This window comes from Theropithecus gelada, chromosome 6 (assembly GCF_003255815.1).
Source record: "Theropithecus gelada isolate Dixy chromosome 6, Tgel_1.0, whole genome shotgun sequence".
Lineage (NCBI taxonomy): Eukaryota > Metazoa > Chordata > Mammalia > Primates > Cercopithecidae > Theropithecus > Theropithecus gelada.
Window position 1 is genome coordinate 64,000,488 of NC_037673.1, and position 19,392 is coordinate 64,019,879.

The 19,392-nt window shown below is 39.7% G+C and overlaps 1 protein-coding gene across 1 annotated transcript in view; it reads left to right on the forward strand.

The window, feature by feature from the left end:
* The window catches only part of MAST4 (microtubule associated serine/threonine kinase family member 4), a 576,259-nt gene that overhangs the window by 169,565 nt on the left and 387,302 nt on the right, over positions 1 to 19,392 (forward strand). The gene's annotated exons all lie outside the window — the stretch shown is intronic.

Below are 19,392 nucleotides of genomic sequence, written 5' to 3' on the forward strand. Positions count from 1 at the left end.
AGAATGTGATTTCCTAATGCAAACATCATAGAATATACTTACACAAACCTACCTGGTTTAGCCTACTGTAACCTATTGCTCTTGGGCTACACATCTTTACAGCATGTTACTGTACTGCATACTGTAGGTAACTGTAACACAATGGTAACTATTTATGTATCAGACATACCTAAGGTAGAAAACGTCCAGTAAAAATACAATATTATACTGTTACAGGACCACTCTCCTATGTGTAGTCCATTGTTGACCAAAACATTACGCAGTACATGACCATGTTTTGAAATTTGGCACCATTTGAAATTTTTAAAGGGCAAAGAATCTTTATAATTCTCATGATGTGCTCTCTTGTGATACTCCCAATTTGGGTTCTTGGCTCTTGGCCAACCAGAAAAAGCCCAGATCCACAAAGAATTGACACTTAAGGTTTTACTGACTTAAAAACATCCTGCTGGTATTTGTTTCACTAATTCTTAATGTTTATAAAATCGCTATGCTGAAGGCACATAACTAAGGACAAGAATTCTCTTGAGTCGGTCTAGTGTTGTTTTAGAACTTAAAAAATTGTGTAGTTCATCAGTAATAGCTTTTTAAGCTGAGGAATGTCTCTATGTAATTTCTTTGAGTCACCAGGCAATGAACAGGCAATTCTGTTAGCATCTTCTTCCCAGTGACAATGCATGATTTTAAGAAGCTTTAAAACCATTTATTGTCTTTACTGCTCCTATGACAGTTTATATCCTGGATATTTTGTTTGCTATCTAGGTGTTCTAGATAGAAGGTGTGACTATTTTGATGTATTTTTGTAAGTGTTGCAATTCCTCCTTGTCAGGAGTGGGAAGGTCTCATGAGACCTAGACTTAATGGGACGCGCAGCTGCCAGCGAGTTCCTTTGGCAGATGCTGCCTCCCAGTGGCTCTCTGTCAGGGAGCCTTCTGCTGGAGCTCATCTCCCATGCAGATGGTCTATCGATGAGTCATTGCCCCTCTAACGGGCTCACGTGGTGGTTCCCAGACCCAGGTCACCTGCCACTTAGAAACTGCCAAGTGGCCACCACCTTGTTCAGAGTCAGGCTGCAGCCTCTTGGGAGCCCAATTCTCTCCTTCAGGCATTTTGCACCAGGGAAGCCTTCCCAGGAGGTGACAAGACAGGCATGAGGGGAAAATTAAGGAAAGAACCTGAATGAGGACTTTAAGAATGAAAAGCATTTCTCTTATACCCAGGGGCAGATGAGAGACTGGGCTGTTTGCTTTGATGTGTACCTGAGCTCTGGATAGTGTTGGGAGCCGTGCTTTGTCAGCAAATCAGGCACTTCAGAAATCAGTTTTACAGTTCTGTACCTGATAGTTTGAAAAACTTAACACTTGGTCCTGAGTGTTAGTTAATGTTTTCCATAGGAGGCCCAGTTTCTCTTAAGATGCTTGAAGCCCCCTTTGCAGAGCAAAAGGTAACGTGGGCTTTCAATCACTGTTGACATAGAATTTCAAGATTACTCGGGCAGGAAAATACTCAGATACGGCTAAACCATTATCAGCTGCAAAATATGTTGGCTATCTGGACCTTTGGCTGGGTGTGTTAAATGTGGCAAACCAAACCCAGTAACTGGAATTCTTCAACATACACCAGAGAGGAGGATGTCTGGTAGTCCTTTAAAGTTTTTGCTGGCATGATTTTAAAACTTGTATGTGTGTAAATTTTTTTTTTTTTTTTTTTTTTTTTTTTGAGACGGAGTCTGTCTGTCGCCCAGGCTGGAGTGCAGTGGCGCCATCTCGGCTCACTCCAAGTTCCACCTCCCAGGTTCACGCCCATTCTCCTGCCTCAGCCTCCCAAGTAGCTGGGATTACAGGCACCCACCACCACGCTCAGCTAATTATTTTATATTTTTAGTAGAGACGGAGTTTCACCATGTTAGCCAGGATGGTCTTGATATCCTGACCTCATCATCCGCCCGCCCTCGGCCTCCCAAAGTGCTGGGATTACAGGCATAAGCCACTGTGCCAGGCCTGTGTGTAAATATATTTCTATCAGGAGGCTCTGTATGCCAGTTAGGCGAATGAAGAAACTTAAACCAAAAATGTACAGAATAACAGGATCTGTGAACAGAAGGCTTCCTCCCCAACTCCCGTGCTCATTTCTTAGGTTCTAGTGTGATTCTACAAATAATGGGCTTTGGTCCTTCCCTAGGAAACAAGATTAATTTATTGAATCCATATCTTAAAAATTTAAGTTGCTTTCTTCTTAGAATTCCCTTTAGAATAAGAAACTGATTTCAGGGCTTTTTTTTTTAAGCCTGTTATCAAGGTGTTGAGCTTTTTGGGTGAGGCGTAATCATATTCCTTTTTCTTTCCACTGCTTTTTAGTTTTGTCTTTTAGTACTTTCCGGAACTCTCTTTCTTTCTGACAGGATGGACTGTGGCCCAGGCACGTCTGGGTGTGGCTTTCCTATCCTTCATGCACTGTGCTCTTTCAGGGTCTGAAAAGCACACTGATTCAAGCTCATCTTCTCAGTTCCTTATATTTGTAGACCCTCAGAGATGAAGTGGCTTTAGCTCCTCTGTGAGTCTTTAGTAGAGATGAGGAAGCCACAAACAATGACTTGATTATATTACAGTTAACAGTGTGAAAGATTTATTGAAATACTGGAAAATTAGTATGAACTAGTAAATCTCACACTTCGTGCCCTTGAGTTGCTGGGGGAGGAGGAAGTAAGGTTGGGAAAGGTAAGATGGTGGGTGGTGCCATTTCACACCACACTGGAACCCATTTACAGAGTTGGACCTAGGTAACTGGCTCTTCTGGTGATGTTTCAGTTTCTATTTTATACTTTTTCCCTTTCTTCATGTTTCAATTTTTTTTTTTTTTTTTTTTTTTTTAAGATTTTACCCACTTATAGGAAACGTGGGAAAAGGCTATGTGGCTTGACATACACTACTGGGTTCCAAAGTAAAAGGCCAGTGACATCTTATTGCATACAAACTGCAGTACTAATGAGGTGCTAACTGCTCATGTACTGGAATTAGTAAACTGCACTATACATGAATCCCCTGGACAACAGAGGCAGAGAGTAGTAGGGTGCGATGCAGTAGGGAGTGGGGAGATGTAGATCAGAGAGAGAATGGGATCACTGAATTAAATGAAACAGAATTTAAAGAAAGCAAGTGATTTGCCTGGGTAGAGACAGCATCTTGCCATCTTAGACTACTGTTTCAGGGTGTAAATGGAAGAACGTGAACTGGACATCTAAGGTCCAGATTCTAGTCCCAAGTCAACTTCTAAGTAGCCTTTACTGCTGGCTCTTAGTTTCTTCATCTGTCAAGTGGGCGGGTTGGATCCTATACTCTCAAGGTCCCTTTGAGTTAAGTAGTAAATAATTTTAGCTACCGTGGTGAGGGAGGGAAAGTCTTTGTAGAAAATGGGTTTTCTTCATTTTCCAGCCCCTGCACCCTCCCTTGAACCCCTGTGCACACACACAGGCTTTATTTGTTGCTGTGCGAGGAAGCCCACCTTTGCCTCTATTAGAGCTGCTAGTAGGTGTCCTGTCACTTGAGCACACCCAGGCCATTCATCTCTTGCTTACAGCTCATTTTTTGGTGGCCAATCAAAGCCACTGGGAATGTAGAAGTTTTTTTAACTTCCCAGATAGAAACTGAAAATGATGCTGACTTTATGTCAGTTCCACAGGAAAAAGAGTAGGTAAAGAAATGCAAATGCCACCAACCGGGAAGTTGAAAGATTTATAAAAATTAGTGTTTCTGATATATTAATGACTTTGGTGGTGGTAGCCCACATTTGTCATTGTCATGTTCCATTGTCATTCAAGTACTTAATCACCACACATTGTGAGGGCTAAATTTATTTTCTTGTGTCTGCCTAGACAGATAATTTCTCTATTCTTTGACAGTATTGTCTCAGGCATCTGAATCAGACCTAAGCCTGAAGGGAGAGCAGAGGTTAAGTCCCCTCCTTGCATTTAACTCATTGCTGACTTGTAAAAGAGAGAATGATATTACTTAAATGTCTGTTTCCTTCTTTGAGTAAGAACACAGGGGCAATCGTGTCATGGTTTGTGTCCTCTCTAAAATTCAAGTGTTGCCAGTTTGATAGTATTTAGAAGTAGGACTTTTAAGAGATGATTAGGCTATCCTAGGGCTGCTCCCTCATGAGTGGGACTGAGACCCTTTTAAAAGAGGCTTCTTTTACACAGCAGTATTTGGTGAGCTTGCCATTCATTCTCCTTCTGCCATGCGAGGATGCAGCAAGAAGGCCCTCACCAGACCACATGCCAGCACCTTGATCTTGAACTTCCAGCCTCCAGAGCTGTGAGAAATAAATTTCTGTTCTTTATAAATTACCCAGTCTCTGTTATTTTGTTGTAGAGGCACAAACTAAAACAAATTGTGACTGCTGTAAATTATTAATGCTGCACCCAATTCAGCTTTAAGAAGGATTTTGCATAAGGTTGTGCAGCTCCCAGTTTCCCAGTCTGTGTAAAGAAGAGGCATGTATGTATGTAAGTAACATACATGGGCATTTGTGTGTTTACATGTATGCATGCACACACTGCATTGCACCCTTGGTTTTTATTTAGTTCCAATAATGTAGGATGGCCTGTATTTTTGCCCTAAGCTACTCTGAAGGAGAGTTAATAATTATGTATGTCATTGACCTTTTATTAAAACTTCTGAAACAAGTTTGTTTGTGCTCAGATCAAGAAAAAAGGGTTTAGATTGGTCTCATAATTTGAATTCTTTCTTTTGTTAAATAATGACAGCTGAGTAAACCCACTGTTTCTCTTTTTGTCTTGGTTGCCAGGAATCTCAGTGCAAAGTGTTTTATTTTGGTTTTGCTCCATTTTGCTAGCTTTTGGCTGCAGTGGTGTATATGTAAATAACACTAAACAAAGTGGGGAATAATACATCATGCACATACCTGTGGCTATGAGTGTTGTTGTACCCCTACCCTCTTAGGTGTATAAACTGATAATGAAGCATGTAATCTTTAAGGCCTTTTTCTACATTCAGATTCCATTCCAAATACTGTCATGTTACTTTTGCTGACTCTTCCACCTCTCTCTCCTTTGATACCATCTTACATTGTTCTTTTCTTAAAAGAGAGATTACTTTTAATTTTTTAATTTGTGTACCTATCATTCTGTTTGCTAGTTTATAAATTTATTGAGGACTTTTTCCTTGTATCCTCAAAGCAAAGCCTTGTGCATTTCTAATTCTCATATTGCCAGATAAAATATGGGGTATCCAGTTAAATTTTAATTCAGATAAGCAACTAATTTTTTTTTTTATTATACTGTAAGTTCTAGGGTACATGTGCACAACGTGCAGGTTTGTTACATATGTATACATGTGCCATGTTGGTGTGCTGCACCCATTAACTTGTCATTTACATTAGGTATATCTCCTAATGCTATCCCTCCCCCCTCCCCCTACCCCATGACGGGCACCAGTGTGTGATGTTCCCCTTCCTGTGTCCAAGTGTTCTCATTGTTCAATTCCCATCTATGAGTGAGAACATGCGGTGTTTGATTTTCTGTTCTTGCAATAGTTTGCTGAGAATGATGGTTTCCAGCTGCATCCATGTCGCTACAAAGGACATGAACTCATCCTGTTTTATGGCTGCATAGTATTTCATGGTGTATGTGTGCCACGTTTTCTTAATCCAGTCTGTCACTGATGGACATTTGGGTTGATTCCAAGTCTTTGCTATTGTGAATAGTGCTGCAATAAACATACGTGTGCATGTGTCTTTATAGCAGCATAATTTATAATCCTTTGGGTATATACCCAGTAGCAACTAATAATATTTTTAGTATCCAGTGCTATGTTAGGAGCATACATATTCAAATTTACTTGAATTTAAATATAGGTATGCATCCTGTATTCTTATTTGCTAAATCTGGCCATCTTATCAATAAATACTGGAATGGTTCTGTGCCTAGGTGTTATCAGATATAGTCTCATAGGTACAGGCATGGTATGAATGGCAAGTGTTTAGAGGCATTATACATAGACATTCATTCACTATCCTTTTCGTGCATGTGTGTTGTGTGTGTCTGTGTGTGTGTGTGTTTCCCCCCCGTAGCTGCTTAGTCACATGGGAGTCAGGACCATCTTTGCAGACAACCCCAAGCAGCTCTGATACATGATATACTGTACTCTTTGATGTCTAAAAGTTTGTATGCATTTGCCCTATTACAATGCCTTCAATAGTCACAGTGCTTTCTTTGTGGATCAAATAATGGGAGATGTAATGCATTTAATGAAATGTCTAGAAGAAAATGACCTGGCTTTCAAGCTTGAGAGATGACCATTTGGAGGGTGATTGGAGCAACCAAAAGACTACCTTCCCCCAACTCAGCCCACTGATTCCCCATAAGCATGGCTGAATTCTCTAAGAAGGAATGCTAAGTAGCTGGCAAAACTATTACCGTAAAACATGAAGCATTGACCCTGGAGTTCAGGGCTACTTCATGTCATCTGAGCTTTCAGAAGTTGTCAGTGGCAACTGACAACTGATAGACCAGAAATGGAAACGATGAATTCCAACCCTACACCTACCATTAATTTTCAAGCAGTGCAGAGGCAGTCATGATGCTAATCTTAGCTTTGACTTTTCTTATCTTAAAAACAAGGGCATTGTTTTGTGAAGCAATTGGTGTTTTGTTAGGATTTAATTCAGCATGCAGGGTTGGATTACAATGGTTCTTAGATCCTTTTGCTTTGAAACCAGGCAGAGTGGGCTTTAACTTTCCTCATAAGGGAGGAGGGAGAGCAGGTTACCCAGTTCCTAATTGAGATCTCTCACTTCAGAAGTAGGAACCTTTAACAAATGGCCATTTGAAGGCGCTGGGAGAGATGCACTCTATGGTATTTTTGAGGAAATATTTTATGGTTATGCTCTAGATTTCTTATTCATTGATCGATATTGACAAGCATTTCTTAAGACAAAAATATTACATTCTTCAGGTAACATACATAGATATTGTTGTTGAGAAAGAATATGAAATCTATTGGAATAGACCTAGCATGGAACTATCAAGTATTCCAAAGAAATAGATGTGATTACCTGATTATGAAATACACAATTATGTGAATTAGACCATATGTAAGAGTTTCCATGTAAAAATAGAGAACCTGTTAGGAAATTTAGACTTGTCTGGAAGTTTCTGCATAGGTTGTGATATGGAGTTTATTTTGTCACCTCTATGGCGGCTTTTGTTCTTTTTGTTTCTCTTGTAAAACTACTGGTCCCCAACTCCTTAGCCTCTGTCATAACTGTTTAGATGTAGGGTGGTTGTCAGAAATGTTCTGTGTCTCAGGGTTGCCAGTGACATTTGAGGGCATCCATCAAAGCATCTTGGTGAGCAAAAGAGTGTCACTGAGTAGGATTCATAATTTCTCCAAGAAGTAAGATATCAAATATAAGTTGTCCTCTGGGGTATTGAAGTTAATTAGCTTACCTTGAAAATATACATTATATTGTGGAGATGGTAGACTCTTTTTGAGATGGTTTTTTGAAGAGAAAATCACAGCTGTAAAAAGTGACACAGTCTCCTCCATATCAAGTTTAAGGCCTCTGAGTTTTCTTCATTATTGTTGTCATTATAAAACAAACACTTGAGCCAAACTTAAATATCCTTCTAGGCAATGTGTAACTAAATAATAATGAAAAATATGATCCTTGGGAGAAATATAAATGAGAGACAGATGGAAAGTCAGCACACACAGACTTATGCATCTGGTTCTGTAAAGTCTAGTGTGTTTCACATGCAGGATATTGAGCTAGGTGTGATGTGGGGCTACAAAAACAGATGAGATGCAGAAGTTACAGTGTAGTAGAACATACTGCATTCATAAATAAATGGCACTCTGTACATGTGCACCCACACATAGCAGTGGGTGTTGTGAAGGGGGAAGGTAAGGGTAGTAGCCTTCCTGGTTGGCACCATTGGCATTGAATCCTACTTGTGGATTCCATTCCAGTGGTGCCAGAATGGGTAAAAGCATCCTGGAGGGGGACCTGAACTATCACTGAGCACAAATTGTGTGTTCAGTTTTGTGCTGGGCACTTTAACATGTGTTACCTACTATCATCACCACTAGAGATAAGGAAATCGAAGCTCAGAGAAGTCAAGTTGTTTATCCGGGGCTCTCTAGCTACTAAATGGTGAAAAGAGGATGCAAACTGATATCTGACTGCTTTTCCATTCTGCACGCCTGAGTCCACCTGGTGGATGGAACAAGAACCAGGTATGCTCCAAGTTCCCAGTGCTGGAGAGAATTTGATCTGATCTGAAGACGACAAGGAGGAGGACTGTTGCCAGGAGGAGGTGTTTAACAGTGAAAAGTAGAGTGGATAAAAAGTAATAATTTAGTTTGGACCTTTTGTCAGATGGTATGATAGGTTCTTTGTTTACATTCTAAATTAGTTCTCATCACCTCATAAGATTGGTATCATCATCATTGTACAGCATGTTTATGGTAACTGAGACTTAGAAGGTTAAGCCTATCCAAAGTCACATGGTGGATATATGATAGTAGTCAGGGTTTGATTTTAGGATTTAAACCTCATGCCTGGGACCTTTGGTGATAGACTTGAAATCAACAGTTTGATTTTACAAGGTTAGAAATGAAGGGTCTTTCAAGGATCTGGAGGGGCAGTGAACACATTTAGATGGAGTGAAATCTTAGGGTTGCACTGACTGGATTGAGAAGTCACAGTGTGATGGGGAGGAGGAAGAGATGACTCTTATTCATTTGATTATTATTTTAAAGAGGGCCAGGTACTGGTCCTCAGGGAGGTTTTAGAAAGGTGTAGATAAGGCAGCTGGGGAGAGGGAGGACGGAGAGGAAGACAGAAGAGGGAGCTGACAAGTAGTTTAACAGCTGTTCCACATATCTACAAAATGAGTCTGAGAAAAAATGGTTCTATTTATTTGCCGTTTCCTTCCATATATCTTGCCAGCAGCATTCATCAATATCTGTCATTTCCCAGGGGGGTTAGACATGTCTAGCAATTCATTCTACTGAATTATATTTCAATACGTGAATTGAGGGAGACCAGATTGCAGATGTTAACACTGACCTCTGCCCAGCATTGCACAGACACCGCCACCACCCACCTCTTTGGGTGCCCTCACTCAGGCAGACATTCATTCTAAGCAACGCTGCTTGATGTCAGAATCTTGTTACCATGTTCTCATTAGTGTAGGCTCTATTTAATACTTCTTTAAAAATCAATTTTAGTTGTCACATTAGTCTTTGGTCTCTGCAACTGGAGTTTGGGGCCAAACCATTATTTATTTTTTGATAAGAATTTTAAATCCAGAAAAATGCCACCTGAAGGACAACTGCCTTGGTGGTCTGGGTAAAACAGGCACTTGGTGGCCAGGGCGGGGCCTCATTGCAGAATGGGAGAATTTGCTGGGTGTTGGTAAGCCCAAAGGCAGTGATATGCTTGTAATAATAGAAACATTATAGCTTGCCAAGCTTTATCGCATGTATTAATTTGGTTCTAATATCTGCCCTTATTAGAATTTGACTGAGAGTGATAATCTTGGTGGATAAGAAGAAATATTGTTTTTTTTTTTTTAGGAACAAGTTAAGGGAAAGTAAAAGAAAGGTCAAATATATTTCTCTTTAAGTCTGACTTTAATGTGTTTCCATTTAAAAATAAACTATGTGTTAGCATTTTTGCTCTTTTATCATATCATGGCAAGAGTAACAGGCTGGCTATCTAATATGATTGAGGGTGAAAAGATGACTTTATCTTTGAATCACCTTGCCATATTACCCACACCAAAAATTATTCTGAACACTGCAGCTCTGGTTCACAGTGGCAGTGGCAGCTTGAGTTTCTGCTCCATAGCCTCATGGTTTGTTCAAAGACTTTGATTTCTGTATTGTAGACATGTATGTTCTATCGTTTTTCACCCGTCCCTAGTTCTCTCACAGCATGGAATTGGGCTTTTTAGTGACTCCTTAAAACATTTGTCAGGTACTTAGTCTGTCTGGGCTTGCCTGAAAGAAAAACTTCTGATACCGGTACCCCTTGCTAGGAGCTTCCTTTCACAGTGATGCTCTGACTTGCTCACCAGGCAAATTTTATAGTTAGCAATGTGGTGTTGGCATTCTATGTTAAGTATGGAATGCTGGTGATAATATTCTAAAAAGTGAAATTGGGCATCTCTGGTGGATTTGAGTCTTGTGGAAAAACAGTTTAGCAAAAAAATTTGAGTCTTACAATCTTGATTAAGACCTTGATGCCCTCTTGGCATCACCCTACTCCCAGTACCAGCCTTCCAAAAGACTTGCAGGTGCTCTTGGTCCAGCTTTCAGTTTCCTTGTCAGTTGGAGATCATTGGTCAGTAGTCAGTGATGTCTTTAAGCACTTAGAGTCAAGGCTCTGCTTTGGACTTCCCTTGTGTGAGTGAACACACAGCACTTTTTTTTTTTTTAAAGCTAGAATAGCAGTTCAATATAGGAGTCAGTGAACTTCTGCACTTTCTGGTCACAGATCTGTTGGTTTCTCAAATTGTACTCATTTATGCCATTAAGAAGAGTGATTTAGCAGCATTGTTGATGCTCTCTAGGACGGTCATTCTTTTGCAGTGAGGACAAGAAATTGGAAGTCAGTCACCCATGTGAGTGGAAGATGAAGGGAACCATGTCTCTGTTGTGGGAGCACAGCTGAAGATGAATAAGGGAAGCTGTAATTGCCCGTGAGGATGACAGTCATGACGATGAGGGAACAAATGTTTAGGAGTGAGCAATGGGGCAGAGAAGAAGAATCTTTTGATGGCAATGGAATTAGGGTGATGGCTGCTGAGTCATGAATTCTGCCCAGATTTAGACAGTGACTCTTTGTGGTCTTTGCCCCTTCTTCATTTCTTAAGTTTGACAGGTTCTTTAAAAGCTCATTTCCTCTAACTTAAAATGATTGGGAGGGCTTATGTTATAAAGTATAATTTGCAAAAGCAGGTGGTGGTATAGTTAATGTGGATACATCCTTTTGGACAACAAAAAGGATCCCCTTATTTTTTCCTCTATAAGGTACAGTGGTATTGGCCAAGCAAGGGATTAGGGGGCAGGTTAAACACTGTGGTAATATATATATATATATCAAAATTTACCATTTAACTATTTTTACATGTATAACTTAATGGCATTAAGTACAACCATCAGCACTCTCCATCTCTAGAATATTTTCATCATCCCAAACTGAAACCTTGTAAACAGGAACTCCCCATTCCTCACTCCCACCAGCCCCTGTAAACCACTGTTATATACTTTCTATGAAAGAATGCATTTGACTATTCTGGATACTTCACATAAATGGAATCATACTGTGTTCAGAATTGGTTCCTTCTGGTAGTTTCTTGGTCTCGCTGACTTCAAGAAGGAAGCCGCGGGCCTTCGCGGTGAGTGTTACAGTTCTTAAAGATGGTGTGTCCGGAGTTTATTCCTTCAGATGTGTCCAGAGTTTCTTCCTTCCGGTGGGTTCATGGTCTGGCTGACTTCAAGAATGAAGCTGCGGACCTTCGTGGCAAGTGTTACAACTCTTAAAGGGGGTGTGGACCCAAAGAGTGAGCAGCAGCAAGATATATTGTGAAGAGAGAAAGAGCAAAGCTTCCAGTGTGGAAGGGGACCCCAGTCGGTTGCTGCTGCTGGCTTGGGTGGCCACCTTTTATTCCCTTATTTGGCCCCGCTTGTGTTCTGCTGATTGGTCCGTTTTACAGAGCACTGATTGGTCCATTTTACGGAGTGCTGATTGGTGTGTTTACAATCCTTTAACTAGACACAGAGTGCTGATTTGGTGCGTTTTTACAGAGTGCTGATTGGTGCACTTACAATCCTTTAACTAGATGCAGAGCACTGATTGGTGCATTTACAATCCTCTAGCTAGACAGAAAAGTTCTCCAAGTCCCCACTAAACCCAGGAAGTCCAGCTGGCTTCACCTCTCAATACAATGTCTGACCTTTTGTGACTGGTTTATTTCTTTCAGCATGTCTCCAAGGTTCATCCATGTTGTAACACAAGTCAGAGTTACCTTGCTTTTTGAGGCTGAGTAATATTCCATTGATATATATGTGTGTGTGTGTGTGTGTGTGTATATAACATTTTGTTTATCCATTCATCCCTCAATGAATACTTGAGTTGTTTCCTCCTTTTGGCTATTGTGACTAATGCTGCTATGAATATGGGAGTACAGATATCTATTTGAGTCCCTACTTTTACTTCCTTTGTGTATTTACCCAGAAATGAGATTAAGCAAGAGAGATTTTACTAGATACAGGGGAAGGTAAAATGGTGAGAATGTCCCTCCTTCCAGGTTAGTGGTGGGTGTGAACTTTCTGGCAGCTGCTTTGAGAGCTTCAGTAGAAATGTCTAGGCAAAGAGAGGCTGTTAGCCAAAACCTATTAACCTATATACCTGTAAAGATATAGGACGAGAGAACAATGTTTGGCAACAGAGCCTGTGCCCTGTCTGCCTGCTCATGGCACCAATTCAGTGCCAGCTTGCCATTGTTCTTTTTGTTTCTATTCCCTTAACTTCTGCAGTGCTACCCCTGTTCTTCCTGCCTTCCTTTTATAGCCGTCCTTAAAATCTCCCCAAAACCGTTGATAGCAATATCTGGGCCACTTCAGCTTCCCCTTTTCCTGGTTGGTACCTTAGAGGGATGTACACATTTTTTTCAGAGTTCTCCTGTATGATTGAGAACCAGAGATCATATCAAGAGAGAGCTTTGTTATGTAGTTACTAGGTCTTATTTTCTCTTTGATGTCCTGCTTGTAGTCCAAGAAAAATAACCTAAAATGTAAGACTATGGACTGGCTAATAAATATATGTTGCACTTCAGGTGATACGGAACTTTTTTAATGGAAGCTTTCAAATCTAGTCAGGTACCATTATTCCCCAGTGATAAAGTATGGCCATTCTGCTAAAATTATTGCAGACTTGGTATTTTTCTACTTCAGAGGGATACTTTCAGCTTTGGGGTGCTTTGAAAGCATGTATCGTGGCTGGGCACAGTGGCTAACACCTGTAACACTCCCAGCATTTTGGGAGACCGAGGTGGGTGGATCACTTGAGGTCAGGAGTTCGAAGCCAGCCTGGCCAACATGGTGAAACCCTGTCTCTACTAAAAATACAAAAATTAGGCAGGCCTGGTGGTGGGCACCTGTAGTCCTAGCTACTCGGGAGGCTGAGGTAGGAAAATCGCTTGAACTGGGGAGGTGGAGGTTGTAGTGAGCCGAGATCGTGCCACTGTACTTCAGCCTGGGGGACAAGAGTGAGACTTTGTCTAAAAAAAAAAAAAAAAAAAAAAGAAAAGAAAACACATTCCAGGAGAGGTAATATGTAGGCTTGATAGAGCCAAGGCATGATCTGGGTCTAGATTCAGTAATGTATTTATTTTAATATACATATAACCATACAAGGCTACAGAACTTTCCACTCTGTTAACTAGAGGCCCTGTGGTTCAAACAGCAAAAATAACCAGTACAAAAAGTCCAAACAACCCACACCTCTGTGGTTGAGATTTGACAAGCTCTTGTATCAATCCGTCCAACTGAATCCAGCTTTAATACAGACTTTTATTTATTGCCTCTAAATTTCTAGTCATGCCAGTAGAAAACATTTGATACATGTTTCAATAAGCATAGTAGAATTTTAGAAACATTTTCCCAAAGAACACAGAGCTAATCCAGCTCCAGTTGTAACAACAAGTTCAATTTGGTATTAAAATAGAGCAACCAGATTGCTAGGCAAGCTCACCTCTCTTACGACAAATTAGAAATGGTATTATCCATTAATTTCCACCCTGTGCAGCTGAATAATGCCATTGACAGATGCTAATTTTCTTAAATTGTAGGCAGCAAATGATGCATGAATACGACAGCAACACACTTTTTAGAGGCTCTTGATAGTCATCAAAAAGTGAATTTATGTAAAGTTCGATGTAATCACTATCAACTATGGTATCATGTTAGTGCCTTCTAATGACTGTCTTAAATCCATCTGTTGTCCTCTTTTCTCTATTAACACTAATGGGGGTCTAGGCAGGAATAAAATATCCCATGTGTTGTATTAACAGACCATCCAATTTATAACATTCATATGATTCCTCAGGACAAGGCCTATGCAAATAACGACATCTAAAATCTTACCCATCATTGCATTATAAGCATTTCATTCTATATGTATATAAGTGCTTCCTAATTTTTTCCAGTGGTTTAACAAAATTTTATTTCTGCTCATTTTATAATTTAATGTGTGTTGGGTAGCTCTTGGTGTTTCTTATTTTTTAAGCTTATATTTATTGAGTGTTCATTCTATATTTTCTATTTTTAGATTTTACAACAGCCCTAAAGTTTGGCCCTGTTCTGCGCAGGAACCTGAGGTTTAGAGAAATTCATAAGTGATGGGAATTTAGAACAGGAACTCAGCAGTCTGACATTAAAGTCAACCATGACTAGAGCAATTAATTTTTTCCCATTACTGGCAAGAATCTTTCTGTCCTGTTGGATTTGAAGAAGGTGTTATATAAAAATATGGGCTAAGGACAGATCAGTTACTGGATGTCAAAATCTTGTCTTTTGGGTTAGGCTGTTGAGGTAACAAAGGAATTGAAGGCACACCTTTGGTCTTGTTACCAAGATTGGACTTAAATGAGATAGCCATAAATGTACATAATGTTAAATTGAGTGATTTCAGAGAAGGACGAGATGGTATACATGCTTGTTCTCAGTGGTCTCTGCTTGCTTTACAGTATCCTGTGAGATGTAACAAAACTGCAGTATTCAAAGCATGGCTCAGAGTGTGCGGAGAGAAAGGGCATGGCTCAGGTGTTCCTTTCTTTGTGTTCCCCAGCACTGGGTGCTGGTTCTGGATTCTGTTCAGAGTCCAACTTCTCATTGAACCATGCTTAGTCTCATTGAGCCAGGGTCCTAGCTTATGAATTTCCTGTACTGAGGCCTTACCTGGGAGTTATGCCTGCTTTTGTTTTGCCCTCTCACTGGCAGAGAGAGAGAGCCTTTCCCAGTCCCTGTTGCTGTGACTTTGATGTTGAGATTCCTCATGGTACCTCTCTGCTACCATTCGCCATCAAATCTCTCCCCTGGCTCCTTGCTTTTCAACCTAGGACCTAGGAGTCCTTCACGATCACCCAGACCTCTGGGGTCCCTGACCTGGGCCATAGGAACTACCATCTTGAGGAGTTGAGGGAAGATGCTCCTAGCTAGTTTGCCATGCAAGAATACAAAATGCATTTTTTTTTGCTATGAATTATTAAAAGTAATATTATAAAATATGTACAGAAATTAATAGAGAATAATTCTATACAACTCTGTATACTTATCAGCCAGCTTTATCAAAGCTTAGTATTTGCTACATTCTCCAGATACATTAAAAAATTTCATATTAAATTTATTAAAACCACAAGTCAAAAACTTAATTCCTCATTTACACTTTTAAGTTGAAGTAGCAAACCCTATTATTCCCTGCTGGTAATTTTTAAAACAATAAAATATTACAGATCCAAAATACTCCTCCCTGCACCCACCCCTCATTTTCTCTGCCAGAGATGGCTACAATTCTGAATTTGCTGTTTATCACTTACAAGAAGAAATATTATTTGTTTCAATATCTTTCAATATGATTCTTTTGTGCGTGTGTGACCTGGCCTAAGTACCCAGTTACCGTGTTTTATTCTGTTGCTATGGTGGTGGTGGAGAATGCAGGTCTTATGATAATATGAAGTGTGATAGTATATTGACTGCTTTTCCATGTCCTAGGTCGAGTGACTAAGTGTATTATCTCCTTTAATCTTATCTACCACTTTGTAAGTTATTATCCCCCTTTTAGAGATGGGAATATTGGGGGCTTGGAATTAAATAAGTTGCTCAACTGCATGTGACTGTAAAAACTGGGTTGCAGACTGTGCAAGGTGGCTCATGCCTGTAATCCCAGCACTTTGGGAGGCTGAGGCGGGCGGATCGCTTGAGGCCAGGAGGCGGAGGTTGCAGTGAGCCAAGATTGTGCCATTGTACAACATGGTAAAACCCCGTCTCTGCTAGAAACAAAAATTATCTGGGCATGGTAGTGCGTGCCTGTAATCCTATCTACTCTGGAGGCTGAGGCAGGAGAACTGCTTGAATCTGGGAGGTGGAGGTTGCAGTAAGCCGAGACTGCACCATTGTACTCCAGCCTGAGTGAAATAGACCCTGTCTCAAAAAACAAAACAAAACAAAAAACCCTAGGTTGCAGACCCATTTTGTGCCTGATTCCAAGCCTGTGGTTTGAATCACTCTGCTCCCATCTTTCCAGGTGCTTTTCTCTCTTAATATATGTTATTTTTGTATAAATATAGAATCATTCTATTTTAATTTATAACTTGTTCTTCACCGAAGCATATGTGATGAATATTTTCCTGGAGTAGATTGGGCTTTGGAGTCAGAATCCTGATTTTTGCCCGTTTGTGTAGCTGTATCCCCTTGCCTAGTTATGTACCTCTCTGGGTTTAAACTGGAGATAATAATACCTATCCCATATGATTGTTAGGATGTGGCAGTGCCTGGTATATAATAAGGCCTCAATGTATTTTAGCTATTATGTTATACTTGTAAAGGAAATTTAAGAAAATTATCTGTTCAGTGGTTTTCTTCCTGTTGAGACTTCACTAATTATTGTTCTAATAGTATGGTTTCCCTGCCTTTCAGTCAACAAACATTTATTGAACATTTACTAAGTGCCAGGCCCTATAACAGGTACTGGGGATACAGAAAAGAATAAACTTATTTCCTCACATCAGGGGAATTATATAGAGACAGTCTAATAATTATTTTCTGTTTTGTATTATTATTATTATTATTTTATTTGTTGAGATGGGGTCTCACTCTGTCACCCAGGCTGGAGTGCAGTGGTGCGATCTTGGCTCACTGCAACCTCCACCTCCTAGGCTCAAGCTGTCCTCCCATCTCAGCTTCCTGAATAGCTGGGACCACAGATTTGGCTACCACACCTGGCTAACTTTTTAATTTTTTGTAGAGATGGGGCCTCACTATGTTGCCCAGGTTGGTCTTGAACCCTTAGGCTCAAGGGAACTGCTCACCTCAGCCTTCCAAAGTGTTGGTGTTACAGGCATGAGCCACTGCACCCAGCCTAATAATTATTTTCTACTAAAGGAAAAAAAGATTTGTTGAATTCTTCACTGAATAAAAATACTTTGCCTTTAATTTTTTCTATTTTACATTAAATTCTCCCAAGTTTTTTTTTTTTTTTTTTTTTAATCTACCCTCAGTTTTCTTTAACATGAAGCATATGGAGGCAGAACAACAGTGAGGCTATAGTGGGTTCTCTCCATCATGTAAACCTTGGCATCATATAGCTTCTGTACCTCTTATCATTCCCTTTCCAAAACATGAACAAAGAAAATGCAAATAAACTACAAATAAATAAATACAAATAAAATATAGAAAATGACATAGGAGGGAGAAAAAAATGGATTCAGATTATTAGAGGTTTATATATTTTTATCAAGTGAGCCCTTCAAATACTGAGTGATTTCTGTATTAAAGAAACCATTTATCCCTGTAATATTAATGCAGCATTCCTAAATGCAATCTATAGTTTTCCTGCTCTTCCTCATTAATTACCTGCTTTTGGGCCTACAGGGGACCTGTTTCTCAAAGCCATTCTTAGTTCAGCTTTTAGTTCACATTTTGAAATAAGGCAAGGAAAAAATTAAAATTCTAGACATCAAATGCAGCATACCTTGTCCAAAAATATGTCTGAATGTTTTCGAGATGGTGATCAGAACCACAGAGGTTCACTATCACGGAATCTTCAATGATAGTGTTTAAATTAATTGACATTTGCTGCATTTATTTGCTTGGAAAAGGTCAATCTATTATGTGGAGTTGGCAGGAAGCAGGTGACAAAAATCAGTATCACATTTTGTTTTTGTAAGAATATGTAGGTTGTAGAAAGAAAGTCTAGAGGAAAATCACTAAAGTGTTGATCGTGGTTTTCTTTGGTGCGATGATAGGTAATTTTTGTTCCTTTGTATATATTTGCATTTTCTTCTTGTGAATGAAAAGCTCATCCCAAATAAAGAGGATACTTTTCATTTTTACTGCTCTTATGGCTAAATAGTTAACATTTACTGAGTACTGTACTTACAAATTTCTCTAATGCCCTCAATAACTACATAGTCAAGTCTATCGCCCCCATTTTAGAGATGGAAAAAACCAAGTCCAAGAGAGACTAAGTTTCCCAGTGTCATTCGGCTACAGAGCAGGATTTCAAAAGAAGATCTAATTTATCTCCAGAGTCTGTGCTTTCACTCTATAATAAAAGAGTGGAAAAGCAATTTTGGCAAAAGAAGCCATTTTTTCCTCTGCAACTAAAATACAAATTTTTGAAAGCACTTGGCTTAAATAAAGCAATGGACTTCTTCGCATGGACAATTGATGGGAGATGCCCCTAGCTCCTGTGCTTTGACAGTGCTGGTAGTTAGCATGTACAGTAATGGTAAACTAGTTAATATACTGCAATCATTATTAACCAGTGCAATATGCTTGTGGGATGCATGCCTGAGGGAAGAATGAGGAACAGATGTTACCTGTGCTACAGAGCCACCAGCTATGCATGCTGTAATCCCTCATGATTCTGGAGAGGAATGAGGCTGGAGTCCCCAACACATGGCCCTCAAATGAGATTCTCTGTGTGGTCTGCCATCTTGTCATTGTCTGTTTTTATGGAAGAAAATGTCTACAAGCCCTTTCATTGTTTAGTAAATATTTATTGAGCAGCTATTATGGCCAGTAATTATGCTAATATTGGGGCAAAACAGATGAAAATTAAACACAGTCTCGACTTTTACTGACCTTTATTGCTATGTGAATATTCATGTCCATCCTAACTTTCCTGAAGTCAAAAACCATTTCTTGTGTGTTAATATTAGTCAAGTCCATGCACCAAGGAAGTAACACAGTGTGAATTGGTTCAGCTGTTTGACTTTTAAAAACATGTATGTATATATTACAGTTCAAGGTTGATGGAAATTGCTCAGTGTACCTAGACTGACATTGATGTCCTGATTTATGCAAATGGATATGATTATGTATCCCACAGACAAGGTTGGATGGCCACCTGCACTTCAGAGAAAAAGGGCTGGGGGAGAGGCACCAGCCCCATTTCGTCTTGAAAGAATTCTGCTTCCTTTTGTTGGTCATGATCTCCACTTTGTAGATTATTTTATAATTGAGTCCTAGATCACTTTCCATATTAGATTTTTTCAAAAAACACTTACAAATGCACACGCTTGCTTCTGTGATGCTAAGAATGCTTTGTGTACTTATATATATTCTCAACGCATTC